Here is a 9,505-nt window from a genome sequence, read left to right as displayed (position 1 = left end):
GCTTTATGGGGACCAATTACATTCAAACTACCATACTTCCGAACTCAAGACTGAGTAATCCCCAAATGAGTTTGTTACCAATGGTCAGGGGCTGGTCTGGACATTTTCAGATTCATAGTCTCTTCTCACACAAATTTGCAAAACATCAGGGAAAATTTATTCAAAGCAAAGTAATAGGAAGGTCAGGTTACAATCCAAGAGAGCAATGGCCGCAAGAGTGATCATCCTCACCAGCCCGAGGTTACTATCTCGGGTCTCTTTTGTGGGTGCTAAAGGAATAAGGGGTTGGTTATTATGAGACATATGATGCGTACTTCTTCATTTTGATTGGTAGACTAGGCTACGTAATTATTTCTCTACTGTGCATGTCCTTTCCTGTAATGCCTCTGGTTTAATCATGTAGAAGCCCGTTATATGGACTTAAATAGGCATAAGTCAGTAAATAGGAGACTTTCCATAGAAGAGGGTTTGAGATACAATCTAGCCTTGTTGCCATGCACCCAAAACCAGTTCAGACTAGACTGAGCTTTTAATTCTTCTACCTGGACATAACAGATACAATTAAATAGAATTTGTCTAAGTATGGTTGTTGTTAAAGAGAAACACATTCCATTATTTAGAAAGAGCTGTGTGTGCAGCTCTGTTTAGATCGGATCTTATGTAGCTGAGAGTTTGTTAACTGCATTGTACAAAAAAGAGTGTGTGTGCATGTATGTGTGTGTGCACACACACATGCCAACAGTACACACAGTACTAGAGAAGGGGTGTGCCTATTGTCCTAGCCAAAAGTGGTCCCAAGTTACTAAACTAGTCCCTATGTTTACCAACTGAATGCTAGTCTAAATAAATTGAATTTTTATCACATTTGCCTGTGATTACTATACACAAAAACTATCAAATAGGAAATATGATCATTTTTTAAATTAATCTGGTTTATTCCTTTGTGTTCAAATGGGTTGAGAAAGGCATCCAAGAGAGGTTACAGCTCCATCCAAAGCTCAAAGTAACAACTAAGAGGACCAAAGAGTATGTTGGAAGATGCTATAGACACAGGTGTCCTCAAGTTAATAGCTACCTGACTTGCAGGGGAGGGGGCTCTCATGTGGTAAGCATAATAGGGCATGGTACACTTCCTCACTGTATCTATATGCAGGTAGCTAATCCTTCTCTGGCAATCCAGATAGGCAGGGGACATAGATTGTAGGCATGTTGGTGAATAACTGCTCATGCACATTTGTATTGAACCTCACAGATTATAAATTACCTCCTATGGTAATCCACTAAACTTCATGGAGACAAGCTTTGATCCTTCAAACCGTGCACCAGTGTCTGAAACACACACCAGCATGGTTGTATTAAATGCATTTTCATGATCCTTTTAGACTATAGCTTACAGGGCTTAATACAAGGGAACAATATCACAGGCATAACAAGTTTAGAGGAACATTATTGCTATCCCTTAAGGCCACATGGGATCTGAGACACATCCAAGTCATGACGTCAGCCTCTCCTATATCCTGAAAGCCTGTCAGCTCCTAAAATTCTTTAAAAACCCACTTCCCCATTTCACAAAATTAACACATGATACCTAGGTTTACAACTTTGTGTGTGTTTGAGGGGTGTCCTTCTAACTTACCTATAAACTCAGTGAAGGTGTTAATTATATGCAATCCATTTTATATGCCCCTTAAGACCTATCTATCTACCTAAATACAAGCCAGAGAAGCAAATGCTTAATTCTGTCTATCTTGCCCTCCTGTAGAAGTAACTGTCTATTGTTTGTTAAGTCTGTTTCCTTTCCTTCTTGGTGCACAGCCGGGTATATCTCCTTTTCACCTTTGAAGTGAGGTGTGAGTGTCTGGCTGGAGGATGAAATGCAAATAGCAAAAAGTACTTACTATCTCTGGGCATGCCCCTAAAATACCTGCTTACTCCATCCCATGTGCTGAATAAACTATACAATCCAACACCAAGCTAAATATACCTCTCTTATTTCTATGTCCCCAGAACACACACTGTCGTATCAATGGGAAATAGACTACTATACCTGGGAAATGTTTCCAATGAAAAAATATTGACTATCAGTTTCCAGTAAAATACTCATGTGGCATTCGAGGACACATACTGGAAATGGAAACAGCTCAGAGTTCTGGAGGCACCTGTAAAGCCTGTTCTTTTCATTCCTTACCTTAGGAGCACATGGATTCTGGATGCCCTGTGAGAAGTTACTCAGTGCTGCCTGGTTACTTCTGTCCTTGCTAGAATGTGTGTGTCTCTCAGCAGGCTGATATGTATTCAAGGAACTTTCTGGCAAGGGATTGAATATTCCAGGCTCAGTCAAAACCTCAGCCTAGAGGCAATTTACATATGGTATTCTCATTTATCACAGCTACTCTTATTGAAGAAGTAGAAAAGATGGTGACTTTAAAAGGAAATATTTTCACCCACTGAGGTGCCCACACCTTTGATGCCACAGTTATCTGGGCAGGGTTTTAGACTTGTAATAACCACAGTAGTCATTAATGTATAAAGTGTGTATTCTGTTACTTAAAATAAAAAAGAAATAGTAACCACCTCTATTTCAATTATCAAGGAATAGTTAAACAAATGATTAACCAAACAGATGATTGTTCTACACAACACAGCCATAACTATCCATGACATAATAATAAAATCTTTTTAAAACATGTCCCACATTTTGTCAAAAGAACACATAAATGTGTGTGTTCTTATATTCTTGTGTGTGTGTGTTTATACATGTCAACACAAAGGAGTAATTACGTGTGGTTTCTTCCACAGAGTGAAAGAATGAGAACAAAATGAATGAATAAAAACAAGGAACTGTTACTTCTCGTTTTAGATACATAACTATTTTATTTTATTCAATTACAGTTTAAATTTTTTAAACTATGAAGGAGGGTAGAATTAAACGTCTCTAAACTGCATAGACAGGATATTTAAGTTAGTCCACTGTCCATAAGATAAACTTAGTGAAAGATGGCAGCATAGGATTTGGTTATCAGGAGAAGGACGTGGAAGAATATTCCCTTTTAAAAGTAAAAAAGCACTGACCCCCATTGGCATAAGGTAGAAACGAATAACTCCAACCCTGCTGAGGCCCACTGCAAGGCCAAGGTGGCTAGGAGCTTGTCTCTACGCTCTCCTGTGCTGGGTAGCAAGTTGCTAGGGGAATCCAACCTTCATAGTCTTTTAACAGCACGGAAAACCTTCCACTCTGCTCTTCAGCGTCCACGCATTCCCATGAACCAGCAAAACAGCTCCTTGTTTGGGGGGACTCTTCTTTTAGAAATGAAGACCTCCTAGAGTCTTAACACAGCTTTGAGTAGTCTGGGCAAGCGTAAAGTAAGGTACCCGTATAGTTCCTCAACTCAAGCTATGAGCGCCTTGGATACATTCTCACTGGATACATTCTGTGTATATGAGTGTGCTTACTCTTTGTACACTAAAGGCTTTCAAAATTCAATTTTACTGTTCACTGCCTTGTATCCTGTTATATGGTGCTATGTATGCTCTGTCCCTATCAGTCTGAAAGTGTAGTTTGTACCATTATCACTTCTAGTAACTATAATATTTGTTTATATCAGTAAGTTGTAAAGTGCTTAGTTGTTCCTCCATGATCTACATTAGAACATATCCTCTTTGTTCCTGTGAACCTAGTAGATATCTTGTATAACAGGTTTTAAGATTTTCCCAGTAATTTATGTGCTACTTAGTAGAAATAGAATTTCAAAATGCACAAGAAATTACCCCTTAGGAAAAGCTTACCAGCTTATCCTAGTAGGAGCTAGGAAGACAGCAATTCTGAGAGTAATGTGAACTATAGAAGTCAGCTCAGAGGTGTCAGAGGGGAACAATATTAGAAACCGAGTCAAAGACCAATCTTGTGATATATGGGCAAAGATTGTGACTGCTTTTGCCTTTATCCCAAAAATCTGCCTGGGCATGCATTTAAGAGTTTGGAACTAATTTTTTTTTTTTTGGCAGAAGAGAGTTCCAGACTACTTTGAATCCATACAGTTGGTTTGAAAGTCAGAGTATTTGGCTGCAGAGACTGTTCCTAGCACCGTGCATGTTGGCCTACTTGACCAGAGCCTGTGCCTTAGTTTCCTCAAATATTCACTACCTCCTACAGGCATCTGCCATGCCTTCTGCTTAGCTGTTAGTGCCTGAGCCACCTAATTCAGGGTTCCTTGTTTATGAAGAGGTGAGTCCACATGATATGGCTGGTAAAATAAAGACTGCCTTCCAATCTTGGCCTCCTCAATCTATACTCTCAAGCCAGGTCTTTATCTTGATCTTGTATTCATTTTTCTAGGTTAGGGTCCCTCCTTTACAACATTTGAGACATAAGAATAAAATGAGATACGATCATAAGCATGGTTTTGAAAATCAATAGTTCACAAAACACATTATTACAAGGTTTTATGTGTTGATGATGTTAGAAAAGATGAAGAGCTCAAAATAAGCATTTCTTAATAATCAAACATATATTCTCCATGAGCTGAAGATACTTAAGAGGTTGGGATTTGAATCGTAGCTGGAACAGCACAGTTCTGAGCTCTACTGTACATCTTCACTGGAACTCATGTATATCAGTTATGAATTACATATTACAAAAATAGAACTCCTCATTTTTTTCACTGCTTTAAGGGTTGTTAGTTCACCTGCTTTCTAAAATGTACTCTTCATTCCAAAACCAGTTTTCACAATGTTTGTCCAGAGTGTGCAGACATGTGCACAGGCAGGAGACTGATAATCTGCATTAAATACTATGTCTTTACTTAAAAATGCATGTAGCACAAACTTATGTGTGATACATTGACAAAGCTTCTGGACCAGGTGCTTACCAGAACCTTAAGCTGCATGTTTTCCTTGGAACAATGTTTCTGCACTCACTAATTCAGTGTTTACAGTGACCTTGCAGGACATAACTTTCACAAATAATAGAATGATTGACAATTTTCTAAGGAAATAACTGAATAACAAAAACCATTTATTTTTAAAAGACATAATAACTAGCAAGGAAAACTTTCTGAGAATATCTGTAGTTCAAGTATTAAAATCCTAAAGTCATAGCTTAGCCTGAGTTTTATTTTGTCAGCCCCTGGGCGTTCAGAAAGCAAACTGACCACTAGTGACTTGCTGCTGCCTCTTAGAAGAGTTGAACTTGCAAATCCCCATAAGAATGAGTGATTAAATAATAAAGAGCTATGAAGGTGACCTTGTAGCTTGTCATAGTCTCAAATGATCAGAGATGGCATTAAATTCATAGCCTGAGTTCAGAGCAGAAATTGATTTAGTGTCTTCTTGGGGAACTTGAATCTAGCTTCAGCTGCATTATTTGCCTCTCTTCTTTCTGATCAACACCCTAGGGGTCAAGACTGTTTGAATCCATGCAACATACCACCTACCCACGAGTCTCCATTCTCCCCAATCTTCCTCTGTTCTTTCCCCTCTCAATAACTCCTTTCCCTGTCTTTAACTAAGAGCCATGGAGCAGCTGAAATGCGCCTGGCATTCCATCACATATACAGAAAGGAAGGGCCCTGAACTTCTCTGAAATGAACAGGTTATGGCAAGAAGTGGTGAGGGCAGAGCAGCAGATGGCAGTGGCAGTCTGCCTGAGATGTCATGAAAGAATGCAAGGCTCCGGGTGGCAAGGAACTGTAAGGCACAGGAAACGAGTGTGTCTGGCACAAGTCCCTGAAGCAAAGGTACACGTGAGACCAGCTTTCTGCCAAGATTGAACTCAAATGTGCAGTGCCATTCGGCTTGTGGTTCCCCAGACTCATTATTTTGACCCCAAGTGCCAACATGGAATGGCAGTTTTAACGAATATCAATTTGGTCATAATTTCACTGCCATGGACAAACATGGAAATGGGACTTTTGTATTAGGTCTTGAGCATAGCTGCAAAGGAATCCCCGTCAGCCCCCTTCTGGGTTCTGCTCCCTTTCTCAGTGCTTGAGGCAGGCATAGCTTCTTAGCAGAGTAAATCAATGATCATAAAGACAGACCTCTGGGTCAGAAATCTTTTTGTTTCCATTAAGCTTGGTATCCTCTGCCAGCTTCACACACATGGTACTTCATCTGGGAAATTTTAATTTCATTTTATATCGTTTTTTTCTGTCTTATTTGAACCATGTTCTTCCAGAACACTACTTGACGTGGATTATAGTAGGCTGTCTTATATAAAAATTATCTTTGCTTGTAAATGAGTTCATCTCTAAAGAATGTCTGAGTTCACTCTGCTACCTCAGGCTAGTTTCTCATCATTTTTCCATACTTATTCCCTCTGCTCTTCTCAATAGAGACCTTATCATGGTAATGATGTTCGGCTCTTGTACTGGTTTGTAATTCTATGATATTCATCACAGATTCATGGACTTTTCTTTAGGTCTCTCCCATATTAATTTTCTCCTACTCATAGTTCTGTAGAGTATAGATTGCCAGTGTGCAACTGCTCCCAGGTTCCAATGTTTCCTGGCACTCTATCCTCCCTACTTTCCTGGTATACTTCTTCCCTGTTGACCACGCCAGGCATCTCATGTAGATCACACTCATGCTCCAGTATGTGAAAATACATTTCAAAAGGATTCCCTTGGGTTCCCCACATAATAATTACAAGCCTGCAAATCCTTAACTTTAGGCTCTTGTCTCTCCCTTAACAGTACAGGAGAGACCTGGAAAGGCTTGGAGATTACTGGAACAATCTCACTCCTCCCAGGGTAGCCACAGTCTAGGTCATTGCCCCAAGTCAGGAAGGTCCTGAGGATGAGTTTCTTTAGTACACATCTGTTGCCAACCAACCATAGGGAGGAAAAGCAAAATGACCCTTAACTCACTTTCATCCAGTGATTTGGGCAAAGACAACAAGCCCAGGTATAGCACATCCACATAGTTTTAATTATTTGAGATAAATTAATCTGTCTTCATCATCACACAGTCCATTTGCAGAGCTATTTTCATCTTTGTTTTCCAGTTGAGGAAATTATCTGAGAAGGCAGAGGTAGAAACAGTCTGGCTTCGAGATCGTTACCCTAAGCTCCATCCTAGACAGGTTCCATCTTTCATGTTTGTGGCTCACACCTTCCATCCTCAGTGCCAAAAGACTCAGGTCCTCCTCGGCATTGTGTGGTGAGAATGCTCATGGCACTGGGCTCCTGCTTGGGCAGGAGCCACTGCCCTCCAAACCTCCTATTTGGAGGTCTTTCTCTTTCCTTCCATCAGATTTTGGAGGGTGATATTGGGTTTTATTCCTTTCATTGTGTGACTTCTGGAGGTAGAAAATTTAGGTATGCTTAGGTATATTGGGACCAAAGTGACAGGGATTATATGACAGGTCTGATTTCACCTGTTTTCCCAGAGAGTCCAAGGGTATGATTTGTACAGCCTTTGTGGTAATGGGTATTAAATGTAAGCCCAGAGTTTTACTCCCTTGGTTTTGTGTAGTTAGTTAAGGAAATTTTATATGTGGGTGGAGCTAGTCTTAATACCCCTGGCTGATTTCATCCTGATAGTCTTCATGCCTCACCAGAGCACCAGGGTCACAGGCAAATGACATCAGAGTCAAATGAGAAGACTCTCAACAGAAGGTGACTCTGAGTTATGTCTGGAGTAAGTACAGAGATCATACAGTCAGTGCCATGTTAGAAAGATTTCTCAAGAAAATGTGAAAGGCAGAGAATTTCGAAACCAAAAATGTGTGCTGCAATTAGCTCAAGAGTCCCAAAAGCCTAACTCTTGAGTGAGAAGATAAGGTCAGAGAGAAACAGTGAGGGCATGTCAAGAAGTCAGGATATGGGAAATATCAGTGTCTTCTGGCTCTACAGCCACTTCTTCCAAGTGAATATGTACAGGGGAGATCAAAGAAGGCTCCATTATGAGTGGTGTTGGAGGAAGGGACACTGTTGTTCTTGATGTGGAAAAAAATAGTCAGTGATCAAGCTAAAAATGAAAGAACATTGCAGACGGTCTGTACTTTAAATGATAATGTCTGCATGGCCTTTGAAGGCCACAATGCTGATGTAAGAATAGTTAATAGAACCTGGATAGAGTGACAGAGCCATCCGCTGACTATGGAGGACCCAGTCTCTGTGGAGTACATCACCCATTGACTCACATTGCCAGTCTGAAGCAGTTATACACAGAGCAATGGGTGAATGCCATTGGACAGCGCTGCCTTAATTGTGAGTTTTTACTTTGATGGCATCCCCAAACTCTATCATACTGACCCCATGGACACATACCATGCCTACAAGGCCAGTGCCGCAAGCTGGGGAGTCACATCAGTGTATGAATGCTTGAGAAGAACTATATCAATGATGCCATCAAGACACATAACCTGACCACCAAACCAGTGATCAAGACCCTCCTGGAAGTGGTCTGATCACTAAACCTGCTATCACGAGGCAGCACTAGCCCCTAAAGATTCTAAATCCTGAAAAACATGCGAAGTATGTCACTGAAATTGAAAAAGAAAATGAAGAGACAAAAGAAAGTATCCTGATGTAGAGAGTATTCATTGGAGAAGCTTTCAGCCTTGATCGTCAATGAAACTTGGTGTTGTGGTCCTTCAGTCTTCTTTTCCAAGGGACCAATAAATCTTTTCATTAAAAAATGGAATCCCGGCCCCCACTGCTGCCGCCCTTTTGTCTCCTGGGTCCTGGGAAGACCAGCTTTCCCTGTTGCAGTAATGAGGAGTGTAGGTACACAGGTTCCCCATTTTCCCGAGGCGCCATGCAGGGCTGTTCTGCTTCCTGGTTCCACTGCATCAGCTTGAGGGTGTAGCATAGAACTGCCCTCTCTTGTTATGTTAATTTCACCTACAGCCCAAGGGTGTAGCTTAGAGAGAACTCTCCCTGTACTGTTATGGTAATTCCACCTGCAAGCAAGGTTCTCGCCGCAGACAAGGTTCCCTGGTCAGAGAAGGAAAGGTTCCTCTTTTCTCTGTTCAGCTGCTCTCCGACCTTGGGTGCAGCCACCTGACTTTTCTCTTTCCTTGATCCTGATGGGGGGCTGGTGTCCTTTTGCCCCACAGTATATATATCCGACTTATGCTTAATAAAGCTGCCATTTGCCACTTGCTCCTTGGCAGATGAGCCTGGTCTCTTTGTGTGTGTCATGTGTTCAAACCCTTAGGACAGTCGTCCGTTCTCATGGGCTCGAGTCAGGAAGCGCCTGTTTCGAGGTTCGGGTGTCCACAGAAAAGTGCGGAAGCTTACAGAGGAGTTCTACCCAGAGAGGTGAGTGGGTGCTCGCCTGGGCAGCCTGTACAGGAAGAGAGCACAGCCCCTCCCCCTCAGCTTCTGCGGCAGGGTCTTCCATGTTCCACAGGACCCCTCCCTGCCCCCACTGCTGCCGCCCTTTTGTCTCCTGGGTCCTGGGAAGACCAGTTAGCCCTGTTGTACTGCTGAGGAGTCCTATCCAGAGAGTGCTGAGGAGTTCTATCCAGAAAGTGCTGAGGAGTTTCATCCAGAAAGGA

The 9,505-nt window shown here is 41.6% G+C and overlaps 1 pseudogene; it reads left to right on the top strand.

Annotated features, from left to right (window-relative positions):
• Positions 1-205: 205 nt before the first annotated feature.
• On the top strand, positions 206-8,535 carry LOC148119530 (proteasome subunit alpha type-7 pseudogene; annotated as a pseudogene).
• The last annotated feature ends 970 nt before the right edge of the window (positions 8,536-9,505 follow it).

Source organism: Myodes glareolus, chromosome 16, assembly GCF_982192425.1.
Source record: "Myodes glareolus chromosome 16, mMyoGla1.1, whole genome shotgun sequence".
NCBI lineage: Eukaryota > Metazoa > Chordata > Mammalia > Rodentia > Cricetidae > Myodes > Myodes glareolus.
This window is presented reverse-complemented; position numbering and strand designations above follow the sequence as displayed.